At 37.3% G+C, this 25,605-nt stretch overlaps 1 protein-coding gene across 2 annotated transcripts in view; it reads right to left on the reverse strand.

Moving 5' to 3' along the window:
- LOC124166530 (irregular chiasm C-roughest protein-like) overlaps positions 1-25,605 on the reverse strand; it is a 766,129-nt gene that overhangs the window by 725,856 nt on the left and 14,668 nt on the right. For both annotated transcript variants that reach the window (XM_046544081.1, XM_046544080.1), the window contains exon 2: positions 10,859-10,911. The gene's annotated coding sequence lies outside the window, so the exon portion shown is untranslated. The remainder of the gene's footprint in view (positions 1-10,858; positions 10,912-25,605) is intronic.

The raw sequence follows: 25,605 nt of genomic DNA on the forward strand, positions 1-25,605 counted from the left end.
TCCCTCCACGCGACAGCTCCACCGCCGAGTGAGCAAGAGCCTTGACAAATTATGCAACGGCCGTAGCCATTTCGTAAAAGAGAATCCTAGTTAGGGTCCCGGAAACACGCCGTTTGAATCCTGATTCCCCTTTAACACCGTCCATATGAAAATGTCAATTGATTCCGCATTTAAAGACCCGTGACTGCAGTTCTACCGAATTTGAGGATAAATTGAGTTGAATAAAGTGGGTGGCAGTTATGTGCACTATTTTTCTCAACCCGCAAGACAGAGTAAGGCCGCATTACTTACGAATATTTTTACAAACTTAAAGCTACGGATGAGTACATTTCTAAAAGTCTTCGATTTATTTTAAGTATCACCAGGGATAAACCGTAGCATACGTTTGTTACCGCATCCATAGGGACTGCATAGAAGAAACCCAATTCCAACCGATAGAAGGCTGATTTCTGTTGCCACTTCGGTGTCCTATTTTTTTAGGTTTTAAAAAACTACCGCCGCGCGGTGATGAGCGTAATGCCATTCATTTTTTTTTTCAATATTTTTCATCTTAATGTTTTTCATTGGAATAGCATTTAAAATTAATGAACTTTGTACATAACATCATAATGTGTATAAGTTTTGGTTAATACCCCTAATTACACCTTATTTCCCCGTGAGATCAATTTGTCCGTCAGTGACACGAGTGGCGACTTTTGTAAACCCATTTAAATGCGCAGTCGGTGACTACACTTTTAGGGGTCAACTTGAGGATTCTTTTTTATATTATCCATGACCGCATCACTCAGTGGTTCAACCTGAAGGTGGATTTAGGTTGGTGAGGTTTGAGCTTACACCGGAGTATGACAAAGACATGTGAGATTCATACATTCAACCTACGGAGCACGTTCCGTTCCAAGGACCCCCTTAACATCTGGAGGGGCGGGGGGGGGGGGGGGGACTGAAGTCTCTATCTGAGATCGAACCCAAAAACTTTCAATAAACATCCAATTGCTCTGGCCTTTGCTTCACTAGAAGATAATACTTCAGTAGAATACGTTCACAATTTCAATGAAGATATATAGTTCACGAGTCTTCAAAAAGTCTTTCATATGATAGATCAATGATTACGAATTTTCAGTTCTTTCTTTCGAATTTTCTCAATTTATTACGAATTTTCATTCTTTCTCGAAGTAATCAACGACGCAGAAAAAATACATTTCTCACGGATTATTAGAAACCTGACCAACGGAAAGATAACGATACCTCCACTGCACAAACGCTCAGAAATCGCCCATTAAATCAAATCCGCTCATCTTGAAGCCCTTGTAGTACTAAATGAGTGGTTTGGATTCGGTGGGCGATTGTTGAGCGTTTTTGCAGTGGATGTATCGATAAATTGATTTAAATGTTGTAATTCATTCTTTATATTAGTACTAAAACAAAAAATCCAGAATCCTGATGAAAAAAAAATCAACAATATTTGTCAAGCATTTGCAACAACAGCCCTCAATTCAAGGAATAATATTCTTAAATTTATCTCTGTCTAAAAATAAGTACGAACTACAGCAAACGGTACAATAACACATCAAATTAAACCACTGCGTTATTAGATCAAAAGAAGTTTCCGCGAGCATCAACGGTGTAAATATTTTATCGTCCGAAGTGTCGCTAAATCAAATGGGTATTAATAGGAATCTGATGATTTGGATAAATACCTGATCTCCATGTCAATTATTTTTACACTTAATCTTGTGCTATGGAGTTATTTATCCTTTGTATTAAATGTTATTAGCGGTGACAACACAACGGTATTCCACCCCATTCACCTCTTATTCGTGCCATCGAATCGCTTTATTAGTGAGGCGTCCATTGAAATTAAATATTTCGTAGGAAAACCTAAATCAATTGCTATCTCTATGTTACTAATACTGCAAATATACTAATATATATAATTACCATATCTTCAAAATTAGGAGCCCAATTACGCATCATTAAATATTTGAATGGAAATTGCATGTAATCATTAAAGACAAAAATCAATAGACAACAAAAATTACCATAATCCACCATAGAATTACCATGAGTGTGATCTAACATGAGTGAACATACATTTAAACCAATATTATACAGATATAGACAAGAGAAAGGCACAGCAAAATGCCAGTTCATCCACACTAAACGTGCGACGAATTTAAATGCATCCAAATCAATAAGGGACTCCTTTGACATCTCGTCAATATATTATTCTCCGCGCTAAATTCGTACTTGGTCAATCGACAGCGGCAAAATGGACAATGACCAGTCATTAGTCAATTCAAATAGGATTGAGTGAAAGGCCGGAGCGCAAGAAAACTGGGAACGAAGCTTCAATTCCGAATTCAAACGAGGCCATCGCTTATTTCCAGGAAAGGCATTATTCTAGGTAAAAAAAACTACCATGAATTTCTGTATGACTTGTTCGGGTTTATATTACTTTCATTATGAAAACACTACCCGTCCATTTTTGTAAACCTAACTGAAGGTAGTGGTAAAACTTACTAGTACATAAAAGCCATCGTCTAATGCATTATCCTTATTCCTCTAATCACTATCACTGCGAACCAATATCATTAAATTGTTAACATGTGAGGGCAAAAAGTTTATGACTGCAAACACGATTGACTTTGATCTTTTTGCTTTCTGAGTCATTAGTGGAACCCAATAATTCAAATCTACCCCGTAGGCGTATTAAATAAATGGATTACGAAAATGGTATGGTCCAGTTTTGCTAAAGTGAGAGTCAGTAATTGGATTTTTGAGCTTATTGAAAAAGTTGGATAGTGCCTGAATTTTTCCTAAAAATTGAATGAACGAAAGAAATTTCTGTTAGTAGATAATAGGAATTGGTAATGGAGGGATATAATCCTGAAAAAATGCGATATGAATAACAGAGTGTTAGAGGGAGTAGGAAAAGTCAATTTTACAAATACAAATGAGATAAAACGAGCGATTCTAACAATATAACTTTGTATCACAAGGTCCGTTGTAGTGAGGAGGTACGGTCAGGTACCAATACTATATTCCCCAAGAGTAAATTTTATTTCCCAGAACAATTCATAGCTTCTTGAGGGAAAACCTTTTCATATAAAAACTATTGCATATTAACTGTCAGATAATGTTAAAGTAATTATTTAAAATAATAAAGAAAGAATTTATTATGAGCACACATTGAGTTCTTGAAACCATTTTAAACTTAAAACATATGAAACTTATTTTATTGAAGGTAATAGAAAAGGGGAACTATTCAATCCATATAGATAGCGATCAATGAATGACATCAGTGACCATAGCAATAAAGTACAACATTTATTCTCGTATCTATTACAGATAATTTTACTTAAATTGCGGCAGTTGAGAGAAACTGCGGTATTTTAAGGACAATAATTTTGCACGGAATCCACTGACAATTGCATAAAAATACTAGACTCAAAAACCTCAAGTTATTGTTTAAAATAACTCTACTCCGAAATTAATTACCTTAAAACTTTAATTTTGGAATTCATAAAATGATAAAAGGAATAAATTGGGGGAAAATATGGAAAAAAACATTCCAGGCCTCCGATATAGCTGTATAATCTATCTACTGCCTGTAAACAAAAGCAAGACACCCGAGTTTCAGAAGCTCTATCGGCTAAACGAGGAAATCAATTTAAATCCAACAAAAAACATACGGAAGAGAATTTATTTATACGTTGAATCATTTAATAAAAAAATTACCTCCACAAGTATTTCCTTCCCTTAATTTTGACCCATTAGTTTCTGGGTTAGCAGATATTTGTGTTATTTAAAACAAATCCGTCAATTTTCGTGCTGTAAAACAATTTGTTTTCTAAAAAATGTTAATAGTAAATTTGGCTTTCTAATATCAAAATTCCAAGTTATTGGTAACGAAAACTACGGGAATACTAAGCGCTCAAAGTTGGGAAACTTGATTTTTCCGCGCAAAAAACGGGTACTTTTTTTAGAAAAAAATAAGTACAGGAAGTAATCGGAAGGAAAATTTTTTAAGTAAATAATCCAACGTAGAAACATAATTTCTTTCGTATGCTTTTTGTTGGATTGAAATTGAATTCCTCGTTTAGACGATAGAGGTCCTCAAAACTCGGGTGTCTTGTTTTATTTATAGACAGTAGGAATCTATTTGGAATCAATCTAGGAATCTATATGGAATTCCTTCACATTCTCCTTGTCCTTGTAAGGCCGGTCGGCCTAAAAACATTTAGCTATTATCGGAATGCAAATTCTCTCATTTCATTAATTTTTAGCATTTTTTGATTAATCGATTTTTGAATTAATTTTTTTTTAATAATTTGACTTTGAATAATCATAACAGATAATAATAAATAGAACTTATTTTTCTGATAAACAAGATAAAGGTGCTAAGGAAACTTAAATTTCTCCCCAGGGAGAGATTCGAAGAGAGAAGAATTCAAGTATAGATAAAACGGAAAGCAAACATTTGGTGCATGCTGGCGAGACGAGGGGGGAGCGGTGCGAAAGAAGAAATTTGGGCAAGGCAGGAAAAGCGAGAAGATTTGTGAGTGCATTGCGAGCTGGATGAGCGTTAAAGGGGGGGAGGGGAGAACGAAAAAAAAAATAAAAGGTCCGAGAAAAAGTAATGGTCTGAAAATAGGCATTCATTTTATTCGGCAATTTCGCTGGATGAATGGCACGCATTAATTCCCCTTGGAGGTCCACCCTCTCCAAATTCTCACCCACACCCATTGTCTACCCCTTACCCTCTACTTTCATCCTCGATCCCATTGGTCGGAATCCACCCCTGGATTCCCTTTAACCAGTCTCCTCGGAAAACCTTGAAAAATCCTCGTGGATCCGAAGAGGGAGAGACCGGCTCACAATCTCATTCTTACACGTCTCAGCCGCGGATCTTAACCCTTGACTGGGGCCGGACAAAAGAAGAACTCAGCAATGAACAGGAATGGCCGCCATTTGGATAAGGGTTATCCCACTCCGAAGAGATAAGGATAAACGGAGATGAAAAGTAGCGCGAGAGTTAGGAAATAAACAAGATTTGAGAAGCAGATGACACAAGTCAAATATCCCTTACGGATACGGCCAGATTGTGGAATGAAATTAAACAGGAGTAAATCGCACAAAAAAGCACTTCATTTGAAAGTTACTGACAAATTTACTCAAATACTGGCCCAACTGAGTCATTAAGTATTAGTGGAAAATTTCCATTACCTTATGAATTGGTGATTTAATTATTAATTCTATATACAACTGAAAACAGCGCCATTGGCCTTTTACTTCGGGGTTCTTTACAGCTGTGACAAACGTGCGCGATCATCTATACTTTGGATAGGGGTAACCTATCCAGGAGGGACTAGAACCCGAAACCTCTGAAGAAGGCCTATTTCTATGCGCTGTAATTTCACCGGATGGAGCCTGATACAACTCCCAGTATTGTCACAGAATTATTGCGTTTGATTTAGCTAATGGTCTACGAGTACAAAGTATACCTAATATAAAAATAGAGATGGGTTGACAGAAGAATGTGTTAAGTTTACAAATGAAAAATTGAGTAGCTCAAATGTGCAACGAACTTGAATATCTGTAATCTTACCAGAAAAATATCTCTCTAAAATATTGGAAAAATTATGGACTTTAATAATAAATAATAATAATAAAATGCCTTTATTCGGGCGAGGTTGAGACTGGAAACTCCCCTCTTCCACCTAACCCCTCGATAACGTCAATGCAAGCATATTATAAAATATTGACAAACGTTTACAGTACCAAGAATATACAATATACACTGTTTGTGAAATGTCAAAAAATATAAACAGCTATATGTATGTGCCATGCCCTGTGTGGCCATGATAATCCGTAAGGAAAATCCTGGCACACATTATCATTCTTACATGTAGCATCCCCGGATCTTAACCCTTGACTTGAGGCAGGCAAAACAAAACTCCACAATGGACAGGAGTTATTAACGACTTATCAACGATGGAACATATGAAGCTGAAAGGAGACATTATAACGATGGAACCGAGTAAAAGGATTTGTGAAGCAGATTAAACAATTGTTATTCCTCCAAGCAGTACGCACGGTTCAGCCAGATTGTTTACTTATGCAAATAAACAGTTAACAATAATTGAGAATTATTAATTTGGAGTTTATTTATGGTCACTGGGCACCATTGGTGCCTTTAATGTGTATTTATTTTTTTAATGAAGTATTTTTTGGCCCAACTGTGGTGCGATCATGGAAGTAAAACTATGTTAAGGACAGCAATCCTGCAATTAAGGATAACGGCTTGAAAGAGGACAAAATGACTTTCGCCAATAGCCCACCTCCATTACCCGAGGAAACTTCCATGAATAATAGAAGGAATCGTTGAGAAGATGGCGGAATTCAATTAAGAACAAATGAACATTGTTATAAATAAAAGAACAAATCAAAATTTCCGATACAGGGGACAAGCATAAATAGCATAACACAGCATTCGCAAATGCAACTAAAATCCGATGTGAGAGAACGAAGACAGTGCTTCTGACCAGGGTATTAAGAAATTTTCAATTTCGGAAACTCAGGCATTCGTAATCATTATTTTCATAGAGCAGTTCTTGGAATAAAATATTCCGCATGCATAACATTCTACTTGAAAGGAGACGTCATGAGATAAGTAACCAGAATCCTATGACAAATAGCAGGCCAGAATATGGTATTTTGCAATGGCTATTTGCAATTTATCCCAATATAAGCTATTCACAACAAACTGAACTATTATAAATTTCTTGAAAATTGTTATCCAGGCCAGGCAGGGGAAAATAGAAAGATACAGAAAGGAAGAATAAATTAAATTGAATTGATGGTTTTGTGAAATGAAAAAGCCATAAAAAATAATGTAAAATAAGATGGTATTTTTTCTTGTCTCAATATTTTAATCAAGGGTGAATGGAGTAAATAAATTGGTAAATGTAATTTTAACTTCTCTTAAATTTCAAACCCTTTGTAACCCAGAGCTGCTTTTGTGATAAAAATAAATTTGAAGACAAGAAAATAAATTTTCTGCTCAATCATAATTATTGTGACACCTACATATTTCACTAATTAACTCTACAGCACAGAAGAAAACTTAGTTTAAATCTTTCTTGAATAGAGCTGGAAATGCTTTAATTTTTATGTTACGTAGAAGCGACATTGGGATATAATGTGTAATATAACTTGTTTGTTCATTTTCCCTTAAAATGCCGCTTGATGCATTAAACCTAGTTTGCGGTGTAGTAAATAAAAGAATGAAGAAAATATAATTCATTTATATTAATTAGGTAAGTAGAAAAAAGCCACCCTGAAACATTATTGCACCCTTACAAACTGTTTGATCGAAGCACGTATGGCCTTTTTCAACCTAAGCTTGAAGTTAAATAATTTACAACAGGTAGTACTCACACAGGAATAAAGAACCATTCAGCTTTTAGCCTCTATGCTGCAGGCTCTCTATTCAGCAGGCAACAGAAAGAAATTCGTGGAAAATAAGAGGTATTTTTTTAAACTTTAGCACTATGATTGTGTCCCTTGCACCGAGGCCATTGCGTCCATATTCTCATCACGCGTGGGTGTGCGTGCACCACTCAAAAATTCACATCCCGAGTGAGAGCCTACCTCACATGCTCTTCGGAAAATCCCAATCCCGCTATTGGCAACCCAATGACCGCTAAACATTTTGCCCGTCACCATCCGCAGTTCCGAATACCCCACCCATTCCTGGAACACATGAAAATCCTCCCTCCACGCGCTATTCCATAACTGTGCGGAGACCAAAGGTTCGATTTATGTGTCACAAAAGAGAATCCCTCGGAACAAAAGGGGCCCGGGAACCATGCCGCGGAATTTGTGTGATTGGCCCTGCAGAAGAAGGAGACAAACGGAAAAGATTACGCTTTTCGGAGCATCGGAGAAAATCGTGGATGCGATCGTATAGCGTCATGACGCAGGTTTAAGTGAAGGAAGCGAAGATATAGCTACACACAAAAGGTCTTCCGCGGTCATTGTTGGGTATCCAAAACGATATTGCCATTGCACGGTGAACGGACATTTAGAATTCCGACTCACCAACGCGGAAGGGCACAAAAACTATTCATGCAATACGGTAGGAAAATATCCCATGTGAGCAGAAATGCAAAGCATTTCCCACGACTTTGAATTTTAAATCCGAAGTGGTGCATACTTTTTGATTTTGTGGGCATGAAGTAGCAATGGACAATAGTTCGTTCCATGTCCAGAATCGAAATTGGTTAGTTAGTCTATATTTTGTGCAGTACACTATAACCAAATTGCAACGAATTTATAGTTCAGATAGAGAAATCAATAACGATGTGATGGGAAAAACTATGACGGAGGAGATATTATACAAAATTGCAGGCTAAAGTGTAAATCGTTTGCTGCATTAAAAAAATACATGCATATGGTTGCTGTTAAACCATAACCTCAGTAAACCCTTTCGCTCAATACGTTTTCATTAAAGTAGTGGAAATAATACAGGTGACACCATAAATATTTTTTACGAGGAAAACGAAACATTTAATCCAATATTAAAATTTACAACCTATTTAGAAATGACTTCCCTATTAATATCATGCTGATATCTGTGCAAAATTTTTAAGCTGTTGGAATCTTGAAATAATATCAAAATGTTAATCGTAAATCGTCGCGCATGCACTGAATGCAGAATTTAAACAAATATAACTAGGCTCGCTAAATTTCTACGAGTAAATTAATGCTGGTTCTCGAAACATGAAATATAAGAACTGATATTTTAAGAAATAGAAGAAATGGAACCACCTATAGTAGAATCATAATCAACGTAAATATAATTTAGCTAGATTTGAAATTATAGTAACTGTGGTAAAGAAAGATCGTTTGGGATGAAATCTTATGATATGCTTACTACATGTACTTACTAATTAAATATAATTTACAGCCACAAAATGTGTGAAATTGTATGTTTGGTCAGCTGAACCTGATAAAAACTCAAAACAAGAGAGCATGTGAACCGTTGACCCGACCGCTGAACACTATTATGTTCTCAATAAACGGTACGCTCAGAGAAAAATATCGATTGCGTTGAAATATGACATTTTCTGAATAAATGATTAAAATTGAATACATCTCAAGACTCGGTAAATTCGCGTGGATGAATTTCTGTTCTTTTCTAAAACCTGAAGCATATTGGAATCAAGACAGCTGACGAAAAGATCAATAGACTCACCTCCAAGTGGCAGTGAACCACTCGAAAAGAAGCAGCACAAAAATTGGGAAATGTTTTCCTTTTGATCCACCCCGTAAGATTTGAAATGAAAGGCAATGCCAGGAAAGAAGATCGATTATGCTGAAATCGGACACGCTGTTTTATGGACAAAATGCCCAAAGTTAAGACAAAATCCGGCATAGCATTTTGCCCTAGCTTTGAACCTACAAGGCTACTTCCTTGTCTAAAGCCAAACAAAGGAAATAGTCAATCATTCCTTGAGAAGCGTCCAAACTTTTTCATTAGTAATCAAAATTCAAGCTTTATCTTGAGAGAAGGAAGACGGCGGAGGGATAAAAAACGAAGGGGGGCGAAATGGATGGTCTCCTTCCGGTAATGGAAACTGTAAGCTGTATTGGGGTTATGTGATGGTGCGAGTAGGGGGAGCTGCTACCCAGAGTTTGGCCGTCGAGGAGGATGGGTCGCCATAATGGTGTTTCCGGATATCGGTTATTGGAGGATATTGCTGGAGAGGTAGACGTTAAAGGCTTCAGGATAACAGATATGAAGTAGGATGTAGTCTATATGAAAGTTACTTTTGCGGGTACGGACGAAGCATTTCGAGGTTTCTGTCCTCTTTTTCTCCGCTGCCTGCTTTTCAATCTGGTGCCTCTCTCCGGTACGGATTCAAAATCGGATTGTTGAACGCTTCGCTTGCTCTTGAGTGTGAGTTATCAAGATGAATACTCCAAGGAGCGTCACGGAATTCGTTTCCGAGATGCAACTTCAATTTTATCGAGAAAAAAGCAATTAACACAGTAATAAATAAAATAGAATTGTAATTTCCTGCAAATAATAAATAATTATATAAAAGTAGCTATACAATCTTCTCATTCAAATGTATAAGATTCGACCCATAATGTTTAACTTATTTCTTCTGAAAAAAAGTGCAATTATCATTTATTCTAGGAAATAACCACTTTCAAGTCATCGCACCTTTGCAGAATTACCCGCTGGTGATTCTGTTAACTTGCGAAAATTCCGCTGAGGAAAAAATCATTTGGTAAATCGGTATTCGAACTCCCATCTCCTGAATTTGTGGCCGGTGTCCTGATTCTTGAAGTGCGGTGCGGCAGTATGTTTTTCTAAGGAAACTCCACCAAAGAAAACAATATCTCCTCAGTTAAAATGGCAGAGAATTCAGATTGAAATTAGAAGTAAGGGTTCAAATCCCGTGAAATAGCATATGTTTTTTCCTCTTATGAAACTATTGCACCTATTTATACTATTGTAGACGCACATTCTGCACAGTTGACCATATTATACCCTATTTTTTTATTTTAAAGTACAGAAAAGGCTTTTCAGTCTCCTTGTACAAGGAGCTGCCTCTTCAGAACTGAACTAAGTCTTATATATCTCTTCTAAATTGGCTAGCTTAATACATACTACAAAGAATAAATTAATAAAAATCTACGCACGAAAATTTTTAGATTTCTTCATAAAAATTTGTGTATGACGTTGTTATCGCATGACTCCATAGCTGTATGTATTTGGTTAAGTCCTTAACACCATCACACCAGAACCAAATTCAATTACACCAAATAGGATAATAGGACTTACCGAGTTGATATCTATCCAAACCGATGCATCTTCATGATGGGGATGATGAAAACCTGAAATAGAAAGATTTACCTTAATTGAGGATACACAAATAGTTTTGATATGTGTTTGCACAGTACAGAAATAGTTTTAACGATCACTCAAGATTTTGGTCAATAAATATTGGTAAATATGTCAAATTTGTACACCACATTTTCCACTCCACAGGCAAAACCAGCATGTAGGACGGCAGAAAATGATTTTTACTTATCAAAACTGAAAATGACAGTTCTTCTCACACTAATTTTTCATAGTTCCCATTTTTTATGTAAAGAAACCACATTACATGCAACTAAAATTTACCTATTTAATATTTCATGAACACCTCGAGTCAAGAGTTCCATTTAGTGTAATAAAGGATAAAATTTTCCCTTCCATAATAATTGAAATTTCTGCTATATAGAGGACCAAGTTTTCAGTATCAAGTAATGAGCATAACATTTTGGAAATTAAGATTTTTTGACGTGTAATAAGTATTAAAAAGAGAAATTATGATCCCATTTTCCTACAAGAAATCCATTTGTGTAGGAAATATCGTTATTCTTCTAATATTTTCCAGAGTTTCTTAATTAAAGGAAATATCCCGCTCATCCCATGAGATTATTCGACTACTTAAAGCGGCATAGCGCATAAAACTCAACTGAACACTTAAAACTTCAACCGGGTGCCCTAGTAACTAAGTGAGTTATGATAAACGGCTCCGTAAAAATTGACTAAGGCACTTCGCTAACGTCATGAGATGCCTATTTTTCACTGGCATTCTCGGAGATCCATTCAACTACTCAACATTGCTCAACCCGTATCAGCCATTCGCTAGATTGCTTCGGAGATACGTTACTACTCATCTCAGAGTGCGGAGCGCGGTTTAGGTCCCGAAATGTGAAATAACAAAAAAAAAGCTACCGATGTAATGACTCGGAGGAGTGTTTGCACTTGCCATATAATCCCAAAAACCAACCCCTTCATGATGAAAGGGGAGATAGGAGTCAGCGCTGAAGAAATGCTTCCTTTTCTGAGACGAAACAGGGAAGGGGTTACGTATCCTTACTGGTCCCTGGAGAGGTTACATCAGGAGATGGTAGTAAAACCCCTCGCCACGACAATGTAGCGTCGTAAAAAATCGCTCCTTCGGAGACCGGACCACTTCCTCCTTAGCAGTGCAAATCTTGTCCAAGCATTCCATTACTCCTCCCCCCTCCAACGTAGCCCACCCCATTCCCATCTTCGGGCTTCGCATGGCTCCTTACATATCTGCTATTTCTTATCGCCCAATGGATCTCGATAAATCTTTATGCCATGCCCGGAGATATTTCTTTTTCCCTCCGGACCTCGTTCCACGTTCATAACGCGCACCGGTCACCTTCAACTACTACAACGACTCCGCGCGGGAAGAAGGGTTAGATCATTCTGGGCCAAGACTCAGGGTTTATTCCCCTCTCTGGGTTATGAAACGCATTTTTCTACGCCCTCTTTGGACTTAATTATTTACGCTATTCACTTAAATCTCTTTAGTAATTTTTTTACATTTTTTTAACGCATTCTCAAAATTATATACATGCCATCTGACTGATAAGAAAAATACATTACGGATTGTTCTCCTATTTATATTTCATGTGTTTTCTTTACAATTTGTTTTTGTCATTTGACCGCTTTAAATTGACAAGATACACGTGCGTAGTTATTTAAGAAAATAATAAAATAAAAGCAATTAGGTTTTAAATGCAGTTTACAATATAAAAATTAATTAATTTACCGGAAACGGTGGATAAAATGAATCATTTTACGAATCACCACAAATTCAAACAGCTCATCCTCGTCCAAATTTCAAGGCATCATGAGAAAAAGAATATAAAATTACAATAATAATTGATTTTTGCTTGTGGTTTCCCTTCGTTTTTCGTCAATTAGGTAATGTAATGCTGATATATCTTTGTTGTTTACTACCACAGGAAAAAGTTAGAGAATATCTCGTCTATTTGCTCCACTTCTAAGGTAGGATCCTATTATTGTGTAGATAATGATTGAAGAGAAGAAAATGGCATCAATATATTAAATACAAATTTCTCTGTTCTTAAAAATCTAAGTTTAAGGCAAATCCTTTTCTGGATGCCATCACGAGAATAATTTTTGTAACCTTTCCTCTGCTATTTCCAGCTATATCAATGCAGCAATACAAGCTTTAAGAGCATATTTTCACCATTAAATGTCAAATAACGTACATAATATACCCAAAATCCTTTGAGATATATAAATATATCTTTACAATACTTTCTGTGACATTGATATGGGAGGGATTACCATAAATATCACTGCTAGCATTAAAATATGATTCATGGCGCAGAGCTCTAAATGGGATTTCATTACATTTTTAGAATAGCTCCTTATCGCGTGCTACATTTACCTGAGACGACAGTACTTTGAATCAAAGGTTCCTCCTTAAATGACACTGAAAAAAACCTGTCCAAGCCCCACCAATCTTCGCTCACACCCTTTCGCACCACTAACACAACGGCAAACTTGAGTTCTCATCCCCAACGCAAGCAAACTCCCGCCCAACCCATAAACCCAGACACTAGGGAAGCACGGGAACCATTCCTCAACTCCTAACCTGGTGACAACTTTCTCCCAAGCTGACGGTTTTAACGCAACAAAAAAACGGGGCAAAGAGGGGGCAAAAGGGGGTGTCAAAAAGGGGTTGGTCTGAGGGACATGTGTGATGATCATGAAGGGTACCAGGGCGGGTGGGGAGGCGACGGTGGCGCCATGAGAACGAAGGTGGCCAAGGGCGAGAGTTCGCAAGAGGATAAGGAAGGGGAGGCGCAGAAAAAATATGGGAACAAGTTTTGTTTGAAAGAGTTTTGTAGGGTTGAGTTCCACCCACCTAGACCCCTCCTACTTAAAGGGGATGCTATTTTTCGGGTCGGGGAGTGGGGGAACCGTAAAAATATTATGGCAGCGGAGATATGAGTAAGACGGCGGGCAAGGTGTGCCTGGAACAACATTCGGAGGTGTGATGTGTAGGGCTGGATAGAAAGTTCGCAAAGTAAGTAGGGGCAAGGAGTCTCAGGAGGGAATACAGCTTTCCTAGACAGGAGTCCATAAAATTTTTCTAAAGAGACGGAAAAGTAGTTTTTACTCTTACGCCGTCAAGATCCTATTCTCGCGACTGAATGTCGTGCTAATGCAATTAAAATGAATCACTCTTCGTGCCTTTTCACTCCTTTACTCTCCTGAATTGTATAAAGAGGCTCTTATTCGTACAAACAAGTCTTTTTCTAAATTCTATCTAAAATAAGAAAGTCTTGTTGAAGAAATTAAGAGATGAAACATAATGGCAAACAAAAATTTCAATACAGAATTCATTTCAGTGCTAAAAACAGTAATAAAGTTGAGCTTTAAAATGAACTGTATTCATTTATGGTTAATTTATATTCTGAGGTGTCATTTAAAAGGCCATTTGCAACATGTATATTATTTTTTGATTTTGCTAGACACAATTCTGCCCCCAAATGGGTAGTATTACAAAGTAGTAACGTATTTAGTAGAGGCGTTCCAAATTTATTTCCATCGGCAGACCTTAGAAAGGGAAACGATGCAAAGGCGAAAAATACTTGTGTTAGCGTTATCCTACTATAATAGCAATGTGATCATAAGACTGCGCCTTATCGTCCCACCTTACGGATGGCAAACGGTCCTTGTACTGTATAATCGTCAACATTCCCAAAACATGAATCCGGGCCTCTAAGGATGATAAACCAACTGGCAAACTACAACGTCTATCAAATATACTAAAAAAACATGCCGAAGTTAGTTGACAGTGGTGAGTTCTATTTCTGGCGATATATTCCCTTACATATTTTATTTTTGTTATCTTAATTGCTTTTTTAATCTAATTATTCCGACTACATATAAAGGGAATATTCTTAAAATTTTAGCTGACTTGGATTTCAAGTATTAAAAAATTAACTCTGACATTTTTGATTGATATCCTCCAATTATTGAAATAATTGTCGAAAGAAGTCAGCTAAGGCTGATTTTAAACATCAGATATTGCCAAAAATATTAAAAGGAGTCCAATCATTGAAGAAAACGCAAGATAAGATATCATCTAAGACGATATCATCGCATGCAAAGCACTTTGTGGTTCACATTGCGCCATGAAGCCTTTTATATCTACATCAGTCACGGAAAATTGACGGAAAATTTCGTGAATTTCACGAAAAATCCACACTTTCCAGGTGCTGTGCAATATACCTAAACAGTATACCCAATTCAACGACCATCGACTTAAGTGGCCACTTTTTCAAACCTCGTTTGATGGCCGCTAATGACAGATTAAAAGTAAATTGTAACATAGAAAACATTTAATTTCTCTATCAAGGGTGATCACAATCATGAATCATAGTAAAGAAAATGCATCGTTAAATTCTTGAGGAACAAACTTAAAAACCGAAAAATGTACTGCATACTAGGGAAAAACTGACGGTAGTATGTGGAGAGTGATCAGTTTCTTGCCTGACTATATTTTAAGCTTATTTTTTCTTTCTTTGCTTACTTTACTACAATTTTGATCGAAATATTACCATTCCCTCCCCTGCAAAAATTATCTATCTTCAAATTGAAGCAGGGTTAGATTTAATCTACTCAAAATACTTAAATCTATTAAGTACTCAAAGTCTCAACGTAAATGCAACTTAGGACCTGTTCGCCACTCTTTCTAGGACGGCCACCATAAGGAGGCAAGAGAAAAAGAAACGCATGGTAACAATCTCGAAATTTTAATTCAAATAATTGCCATTCCCTACGCTGAGAAAATATCTATCTTCAAGTTTAATCTGGACTGGAATCAAAAATTCAAAGTCTGTCACCCGAGGTTATTATGTAAATGAATTTTAAGATCAGTTCATCCCTCTTTCTAGGACGGCCACCATAACGAGGCCAGAGTAAAAAGAAACGCATCGTAACAATGTCGTCACGCTGTCATCAAATTGATCGTCACACATCCCGTCAGACGTGCGTCGGTCCCCCGGAAGTCTACCCCGTACCGAAGGAAATAAATCCTTACGACGTCTTTGGAGATGGAGCCATGGCTTCCGCCAGTTACGTACCAACCGAACTTCCCCCGTCTCTTCCTAAGAATCAGTTCTCTTTCCCCCTCCTTCACCGTGATGCCTGCTGACTCAACCCGGATCCGTTAGGGAATGGAGGGAAAATAATAAAGTCCGCTAAGGGTTTTTTCCCCCGAGGGCGCTGGAAGGCGAGGAATGAGATGTGGGGTGCGAGTTGGTGAATGCGTATAGGTTTGGGAAGATCGGGAATCAGAATCCACGGGACTATGACCTGTAATTTCTTTGCTAACTTTATATACTAACTAATATATATTTACTCGTCATAAGTTTAAAAAACATTGCACTGTACCCTCATGTACCTACCGCATTCTGAGAAGCAACAAATTCATATTGTTTCTTGATTTCTTGACCTTTCGCGGCTCATGATGATTACATGAAGTGACACAGGTATGGGTTTATGCCACGCAGCATACACAGTCACTTTTTAACATTCATGTTGATTCCACAGGTTTCATTAGCACACACAATCATTACAACGAACTATAGCAGAAATAAGAATGACAAAAAAGCCATTTCACACTTTGTAAGAATCCAATATTTGTTTTATCCTCCCGTAAATTATGCATGCTTAGTGAGAGATAAATGAAAGACTAGAAAAAATGTACACACTCATTGAGGAGTAATTGCACCAAAAATGATATCTCACGCGGTAAAACGGAAAAAAACTCAGGAATAATATTTTTGAGACGGTAAGATAAAGGGTGGATTGGAATTGGGTGACTCGGGAAAGGGAAAGGGCACCTAGGTGTGGAATGAAGAGTGGTGGAAATCCTGAGACTCGGGGGATGAAAACAAGGAATGGCTGAAGGCTAAAGGGATAACACAACGCGGTGAGAGCGAGCGTGGGAGATATACGGAGTGGAATGGGAAATAAAGATTGGTAAAGGGCTCCTTGGTGAATGGCTGCAGACGCTGGGAAGAGAGGGCGCGTCGGGATGAGTGGGATAAAATATTTGGAGAGCGAATAGAAGGTTGAAGGGCATGAGAAGAGGCAAAAAGCCCTCGAAGACACATCGGGAAAATAAGGTAGACCGCCAGGCGGGAGAGTGCATAGTGAGAAATACTGATGGGATTTAGGAGTGGAGGAGGAGAAATAGCAGTGATGTATATTTAATAATGGTTTGTGGTGCATGGTGGCAAATATCGATTTCACTGGATTTTTTTAGCGCCGCGAGAACGGTGTACCTACTGTCTTCTTCTCTGAGAGCCATGTATGCAAATCAGTTCAGTTCGGTAAATATCGAAACGGTACACATGATGGGGCAAAAACACTAATGAGGCTACAAATAGTTGGAGAACACTGAAAGAGGATTAAGTATAAATTAATTATTTCATGACATATTTTAGGTACCTATATTTTTGGACACTATTTAACATGAAAGTTGATTATTTACAAAATTCGCTATTAAAAGTGAAGATTGCATCTTTTTCATGCGATTTCTTGCATTCACTAAGTAAGCAATAGTTTCATAATACTAAGCGCCTTACCTAAGTGAGTTTTCAATAAAATTATTTCATTGGAATAAAATAAGTTCAACATTAATCTCGCTGTAGAATTTCATTTTCATAACATGTCATCTACTGTATAAATAATCTAAAGAATGTACTGCAACTATTCCGAGGATATTCGTAATTCTAATCACCTTTAATTCACTATGACTTTAGAAACCAATACCATTATTAGATCAAGTGATTAAATAATATAAATACTGCAACTATTCCGAGGAATATTCATAATGCTAATCACCTTTGATCCACCGTGACTTTAAATAAGTTCTACTTCACGTGAGAATGGCAGCTGAATGGAAAATCTTAAGGCTTCTTTTACACTTGAGAGCTGACAACAGATTGAACCGTGAGGAGAGGTCCAAACACAAAGGAAAGAGTTTTGAGCCTGAGATGCACTACGGATGTTGAGAACCATTATGCTCAAAAGAAAGGTTAAGGAGTTTGTGATTTGCTGCGCAAAGGAATAAGGAGCCGCAGGTTTGATCAAAGCTGTCTTGATGATGATGAAGAAAAACTGAAGGGATTCAAAGGGCAGGGGAAGAACGTAGAGAAGACAGAGGATATTACGCTGTTGGAAAGAGTTCAAACCGGAATTATTATGCAGCAAAAATTATCGAGCTATCCCGGCATTAGACGTAGAATGGATAGTGGAGACATAATAACTCCTATCTCTGTTCCTTATTCAATTGTTTCAATTAAAATTTTAACAAAATTCCCTCACTTCTTTGTACATCTTTTATTATTGACAAAATATCGCAGCCCCGTAACCTGTCATAAAGTTCAAGCATTATTTTTTTCGGCAAAAATGTTTGTCTTGCACACTTAGCCACGTTTACTGCAACCAATGCTGCCTATTTTATTTAGGTATTTTACTCGTATAAATTAAGCAAAAAAGTAATTAAAGAAATTTCTAGCAACCAGAAATCAGAAAAAAATCTTTTTTTTGGCTAATTAGGAAACTATATTTTATATTAGCTAATGCAAGGTTTATAAATGCTTCCATTCTCTTTGACCAATAACACCACAGATGGGTTTTCTGAATTATTATTATACTATATAATAGAGCATAATATCACACATAAAAACAGAGGAGAAAGAAGCGTAAGTAGGCTTCTGAACTTATTCAAAAAAACACCGAATTAGCATAGTGCCACAATTTCATTAGTCCTCATTGATGGGTTTTTAACCTGTACCGAAAGGCAGTGCAAACAATGTCTCCGTTTCAAAAGGGATTAATGAATTTAATCCGATACGCACGCCCGTACCCTTTAATGATCAAACTGGAAGGTAGCCTAGTACACGATTTCCTCAGAGTCTCTCGACTCCCTTACCAACCTTGATGAGGCGATTTGGAATATTTCCTCGACCGCTTTGGGATATGGAAAAAAATCGATCGGACGAAATCTTTCGTAGCCACCAAGACTCATTTTTTTACGCGCCCCGTAAGGCCTTCCCGTGGATAAACTATTTCCGATATCCAAAGCAGGAGAGTTAAGTCTTAAGCTTGCACGACTCCTCTAACGGTAACTGGCTCATCTCCCGACCCACACGCCACAGCCCCCTAACATATTGATCTTGACTCCCAACGCAGCGACCCCCCTCTCCTCCACCGTCTCTTCCCCCCACCCTTAACGTACACCCCGCCTCTTCCTCATTTCCGCCCTCGTTTCGTTGTGTTTACATTTTAACCTCAGCTTCTCTCCCCTTTTCCCTACCTGTTCCCCCCATCACCGGAGCCCTTGGCACAAGTCACTTCCTCCCACTACAAGCAGATTTTCCCTTCCCGCCTTCAAAAATTTAGCTTCTTATTCCGTCAAGCCGCTCTCCCCTATTTAACTACATGGTCCCATTCAATTTATCCCCCAATACCCCTCTCTCCCGCTCGGGCCCATTCGACCCCGTACTTAGCGCACCATCATATTTCGACCTCGGCAACATGAACTCCCCATTCAATCGCCAAATTTGCTTTGTCTCCCGATTTTCAAACTTGCGGAGGTACTCCCCATTTGGAGAATAACGCAGTAAGAAATTACTCCCTTCCTTCCCAGCCATCAAGAAAACCAATCAGGGTTTTAAGGGATTGAGTCCCCGCCTTAATCCGTCCCGTTCAAACAACTTGTTTCTCTACTAAGACCAAGAAGGTTGGGTGCTCATTACCCTCCATAAGAGCTGGATTTCGGTCTTCGCAAAAAGGGAGGCAAATAGACTTAATACAATCAATGCACTAATCAAATGAGTACGCCATACTTAACATGCTTCTGAATCCTTCAATGGGCAAAGCAGATAATGGATCAAATAAGATTCTCTCTTATTGGCGATTAGCTTAAGTATGGCTTCACACGATTCTCAGTGTGCAGAATTTTAAGTTGCTAGGATAGAATCAAACCCTTAACCACGATAATTTATTTTTTAAGGGAAAAAGGAAGTTTTTGGGGTGCTTTTTCACTTTCATGAGAGTCAAACACAATAACCTACTTTCATTTTACCTACACACCTATAAAACGAAAAACACTTCAGGGTACTCTATTGCAAACTCGAATGATGTTTATTGAGAAGTTACGACCATATCGAATTATATTTGTAATTTAAGAGTAGGAATAACTAACTGTCAAATGTTTTATTTAAATTTGAATACCAAATTTCTTCCGAAGAGTACAAAAGTTTAGTTTTTCAATTGCTGAATATTATTTATTCAATGTACTAAAATTTCATCTTCCAAAAGTGCACCTTTAGAACTGCAATTCATCAGTATGATTGCATATATAGGTACGCTTACTATAGATATCTATAAAAATTTAATGTCTACTACATGAGAACAAAATTACACCATTTGAAGCGAAATGAATATCAGGGAACATTAATACTCTTCTGCTTAATACTACTACAATTTATAACGGAACGGCAAGATAAGAGGTATTTCTTAGATTGGAAGCTATCTTTCAGCCAACTTAGGTGACATAATAGGTTAGCAGATAAGCGACCATGAATGTTACATGGGCTCACCAGTTACCATGGAAATCCATGAATTCGGAGACCAAAAGCATTGCACCAGTGGTATTAAAATCTGATGAATTAACCAGGCCAAAAACCCCTGATGGGACTTCCACACAAAAGCTTAGACAGGAACAGCAAGGCGAAATTATCACATCACAGATTTCTCCAGAGGGATCTACCTCAATGATTTCGGGAGTGAAAGGTGGAGCATGGGAGTTAGTGTTGGGAGTTTGGAGTGGCTCAAGGAATGGCGGATAATCCCAGGAAGATGTGTCGGACGTGTTCAGAAATCCCTCAGGCCTGATCCACAGTCGCTTCACTCCGAAAGGTCTTGCGTCTAGCGCCAGGCCGACTAAACAAGGTGACAGGGAAGGGCGAGAAAAGCGTTTATCTCTCAGGGTAAGGGCAATTTAATATGATGGATCGCGTTTCATCCGTGCCTCCTGGCGGGAATAGCATTCACCGAGTGCCACGCAAACCCCCTTCATTGTGTTTCGGTCAAGGCAGAAGTAATGGCTGGTTCCGAAAGATTACGCAATATGGTGTCACACTCTCTGCGGGAACCTAAGTCATGTCCGTCATGTAGCTTCTTAAGGCCTCTAATCGCTGTCACTGAAGCATTACTGTTCAGCATTACGATGGCTAAGTTCTAACAACACGTATATCAAAAATAGCAACCTTTCAGGTTAGCAAAGAAACGATTAATATTTTGTAATTGTGCACTGAAATTAAAAACCAAAAGTTCATAAAACTGAAAAAGAAGTATTCATTTAAAAACAAAGAGCTGATTTTTCCTTGTATTTTATTCTTTTAATGTTATTACACTTTGTTTAAGATACCTGTCTCAAACCAGCAGAATTTCAGATTCGTGTTGTTAGCACTTAGCCATGGATTATTTATATCGTGTTTTTCAGCTGCGACTCTTAACCACCGTTTGAATTTTGTATATTTCGTGGTAGGCATTTAGCTTAAATGGTAAATATGTTTTCGTATTACCCAAATCGGATGAATAGTTGATATTTTATTGTGCTTTAATGAAAATGAGGTTATGTTCACCGTTCTAGAGGGGTAAGTAAATTAAATGCTCTTAAACAAAGGAAATTTTCCAAAAATACATTATTTATGGGCTATTTCGTGCAAATTTAATGTGTTTATGTGTTGGAATTACACATTATTAAGCCTAAAGCAGCTATCTATAAGTTCCAGTTGAGGTCAATAGATGATTATGGGTTCTTTGTGGGGTGGCTTTGAATGCTTTTATGGGGAATGTCTAGTGGATGAATTTCAGAATACAAGTTACCGTGGAAGTATATTTCCAGCTAAACCAGAGAGAGGCTGCAATGGCTGTTAAGACCATTTTTTGTATAACTCTTAGTTTGTTGGTTTAAAGAAACTAACTCGAGATTTGGTATCCTTATTCAAGTAACAGCATGAGTGGAATATCGCCTGTAGAGATAAGTGGTATCACGTAGTGGAGCAACATATCTTGACCACATAAATTATAGGCAGAATTAGGGGCAAGATTGCAAGAGTTGGGATACATTATCAAGGTACAATCGGAAAATCCCGTCAGCTGTTGCCCGAGGCAAATATCTTACAGAGATTCAAGGATTACTACTGCCTTGTTAAACATAGCATTAGATGTGAGTCTTCTCAATTTTCTACGCTCATGGAGTAGATAAGTAGTGACGCAGTTACAGTACAAGAAGCCACATTGAACGGGTATTAAATGAAGGTAACTTATTCGGTTTTTCAACTTACGCAAGCTATATTCACCAAATGCATAAGGTTAACGAAATCTCACGCGAATAATTCATGCATACCGTAATGTTACTACATTGAAGACGAAATGAACATGTATCTATACTAAGTACATAAATACACGCCAAATAAAAAACATTAACCACTTTTATATTTCATTCCACGAGATATTCCTTGAATTATTATGAACAAAAGGATGTACGAGATGTTGATTTGAAGTATGATAGAGGAGCAATGGACAGAGAGATACACAAAAAAGGCATCCTTAACGTGGTTATTTAAAGGAAAAACATTTGGAAGTGAAACGGAGAAAAAACTAAGACAGGAGAAAGAATTTATTAATCAGGAAGGATCTCAGGGAAGTAATTATAATGAATTATATTATACTTCGGTAGATATTTCCAACATTAAATTATATGGAACGTAACATACAGATACTTGACCATTAATACCGCTTATTGTATTTATGATTCTAGCTTCACATTGGTAATTTACATTTCAGCAGTAGCTTTTGTCAGGAATTTTAGATTTTTATGGAGGTGAGCCAACCCGTAGCGTGCGCTTTATTGCAGCTTAAAATGACCGCATGCATCAGCACGAGTCAAAAACATTTATTTTTTCAAGACCATATTCATCGAGAATGTTTGGGTGTAAAAATTAAAACCGTGCCGAATATCCTAGCGTTGGTTCACAGTACGTAGATGTAGAGTATACCAGCCACCTGGCGGCCATTAGGTTAGATGTAACTGGCGTGCGAAACAAAAAGTCATTCCGTTCCCCGACACCTCACACAATTTCCTTCGCTGCCCGCAGTATATAACTCGATTCTTGGCCTCCAGCTTGCAAGGCAAAATTTTCCCAGGTCGTACGCACTGTCACATATCCATAAACCATTTATCCTTAACATAACCCTTTCTATATCACCGCATTACTATTACTATCACCCTGGAGGGTGCAATTGTAGTCCACGTTATTGGACGAAAGGGTTTTGCTCGCTGGAGGTTGAAGGGTCAAGGTTTTAGTAGCGCGTGAGACTGAGAGAGGGACAAGATTTTCCACTGGAGCAAATTTCTTCCTCTAACAACCCAAAGCCTGCCCAAATGCGTCGTCATTCCTACTCGTCCTCATGAGTATGCGTAAAATACACGGCCTTGTGTGCTCCAAATACAAGCTGCCCAATGACCCACTGGTGTAAATATTACCAAGGTTGAACGCAAATAGAAAACAGGTTATCCTAATGGTTTCTTCTGGGCTGAAAATATTAGGATATAAATAGCGAACTCGGGAAGGGTTTTGGCTTTCTAAAGAGGATGATATTATAATATATGAGCCGTACGAGAAAATTATTCAGCATTATTTAATAAAAGAAATTAACTTTTTTTCATATAATATATTTACAAATCGTACGCTGCAGTTTTTCAGGTAACTTTCTTTACATAAATTTAATGCTAATCTAAAGTTATTTTCTTCAAAGAAAACAGTAGACTCAAACAAGTCTGAAGAGGCGAAACATCCAATTTCACCGAATTTTTCATCTAAGATAATTATCTCTCTCACTGTAAAATTAACTGAGCCACATATAAGAATATGATATCATATAATCAACAATCAGCTGATATCAGAGTAATTTTTCTGAAATATCGGCGTTATTTCTCCAATTCAGGGTACGATTTTCAAAGTTTATTTCCCAGGTTACTACAGAGTTGAAGCTGATGACACTAGGTAATATCTCGAATTCCCTTCGCAGTGATTTTTACTTTATATATGTACATATATCCAAGTAGCACTTAATTTTTATGCTCCCTAATGTACCTCCTTTTCCCGAATTTATGTATTTTTATATTTCAACGATTGGACGTTACCTCATTAGTGTTTTGCTTTTGAATGAGTAGTTCATTCGGAAACATGCCTTTCTCCAATTTAATCATCAAACCCCTTTATTTGCTTTAACAGGATTTATGAAATGCAAATAAATTTTAATCAATTGACACTTTTTAATTTAATTAAATCCCAGGACGAGTTCAACTGGTTTTCCGCAAATCTTCATGGGGAGGATGGGGAAAAAGCAAGCGGTAAAAAGATAAGTTCGCAAGCTTAAATTCCAACAGAGGTACCGTGGAGTGTGAGTTGAGTTTCATGATGACATTTTGCAGTTTCCTTCATTATCGTAGAAATGTATGTCATTCCATTCCATGCAAAAACTACTTTCATATTGCATTCATCTGTATTCGCAAGTTTTTTCTTTCGTTTTGGGGACTCATCACTCTGGCTCTATTGATATTTTTAAAGTTGGGATTAGCTATTTAAAAGATTTTCCAATATATTGAGATATCCATGATGTACAGAATATATACTATATAACACACGCATGTATGTCAAGTTTGAAAATTTTAATTACTACTGTTACAGTGAGTATTTTCTAAGATTATTTTTTCTAAAGAAATATAAGAAAAAAGTTCACAAGGCTATATTTTACAGTGTATATTGATAGTACCTTTTTATTTAGAATTTTGCTAGCGTACTTTGCACGCAACTTTAATCGCAATTGGAATGATAACAACTATTTATATGCTAACGAATCAAGAACTGGTCTCTTATTGGAACTCTTCTTGGTAAAGAAAACAAAATCTTACAGTAAAATAAATCCACTGTCCTAGATACTTATTGGAAAATAACATCAATTATATATGCGTATGCTCGAGGAAATAAAACCGAAAATGGGTCAATGAATAGATAGTGAGATATTTATACGGAAAGAGCACGAAAAGAGCACGTTTTTTAAGGCGCAAGTGATTTTTTCCGAAACCTGTTCTCTAGAATTGTTTAGAACAAATTTTAGAATTAGAGGCGTTGCATACAATTTTATATGGTCAATAAAAGTTTTTCTTAGGAATTTTGGTTGTTCCTCAAGGCAAATTTAAAATTAATAATATAAAAGATGAAATTCGCATTGACGAAAATTAAGTAAGCCATGCTTTAAATATGGAGAGATCATATTTTTTTTACTCCTTTTCATGGTGAAGGTCACAGGCTGCAAATCAAACTGGCGACAAATTGTGATTTCGAGGTAATAGGATCGTAGTTACTCAAGGAAAAATTGAAATAATAATAATACAAGAGTCGAAATCCGCCATGTCCAGTAAGCCATGCCCAAAAGACTGAGACATCGGATATCTTATGGTCATATTTTCTAATCCTTTTTTTCGGTGAACTGAACAGGTCACCAGCCAAAATCATGACGACGCGACGGTGAGGTCTGCCTCACATAGCAGACTGAGGCAGAGTTTTGGGAAGGTACATGCCGAGAGAATCAAG

Source organism: Ischnura elegans, chromosome 10, assembly GCF_921293095.1.
Source record: "Ischnura elegans chromosome 10, ioIscEleg1.1, whole genome shotgun sequence".
Classification (NCBI taxonomy): domain Eukaryota; kingdom Metazoa; phylum Arthropoda; class Insecta; order Odonata; family Coenagrionidae; genus Ischnura; species Ischnura elegans.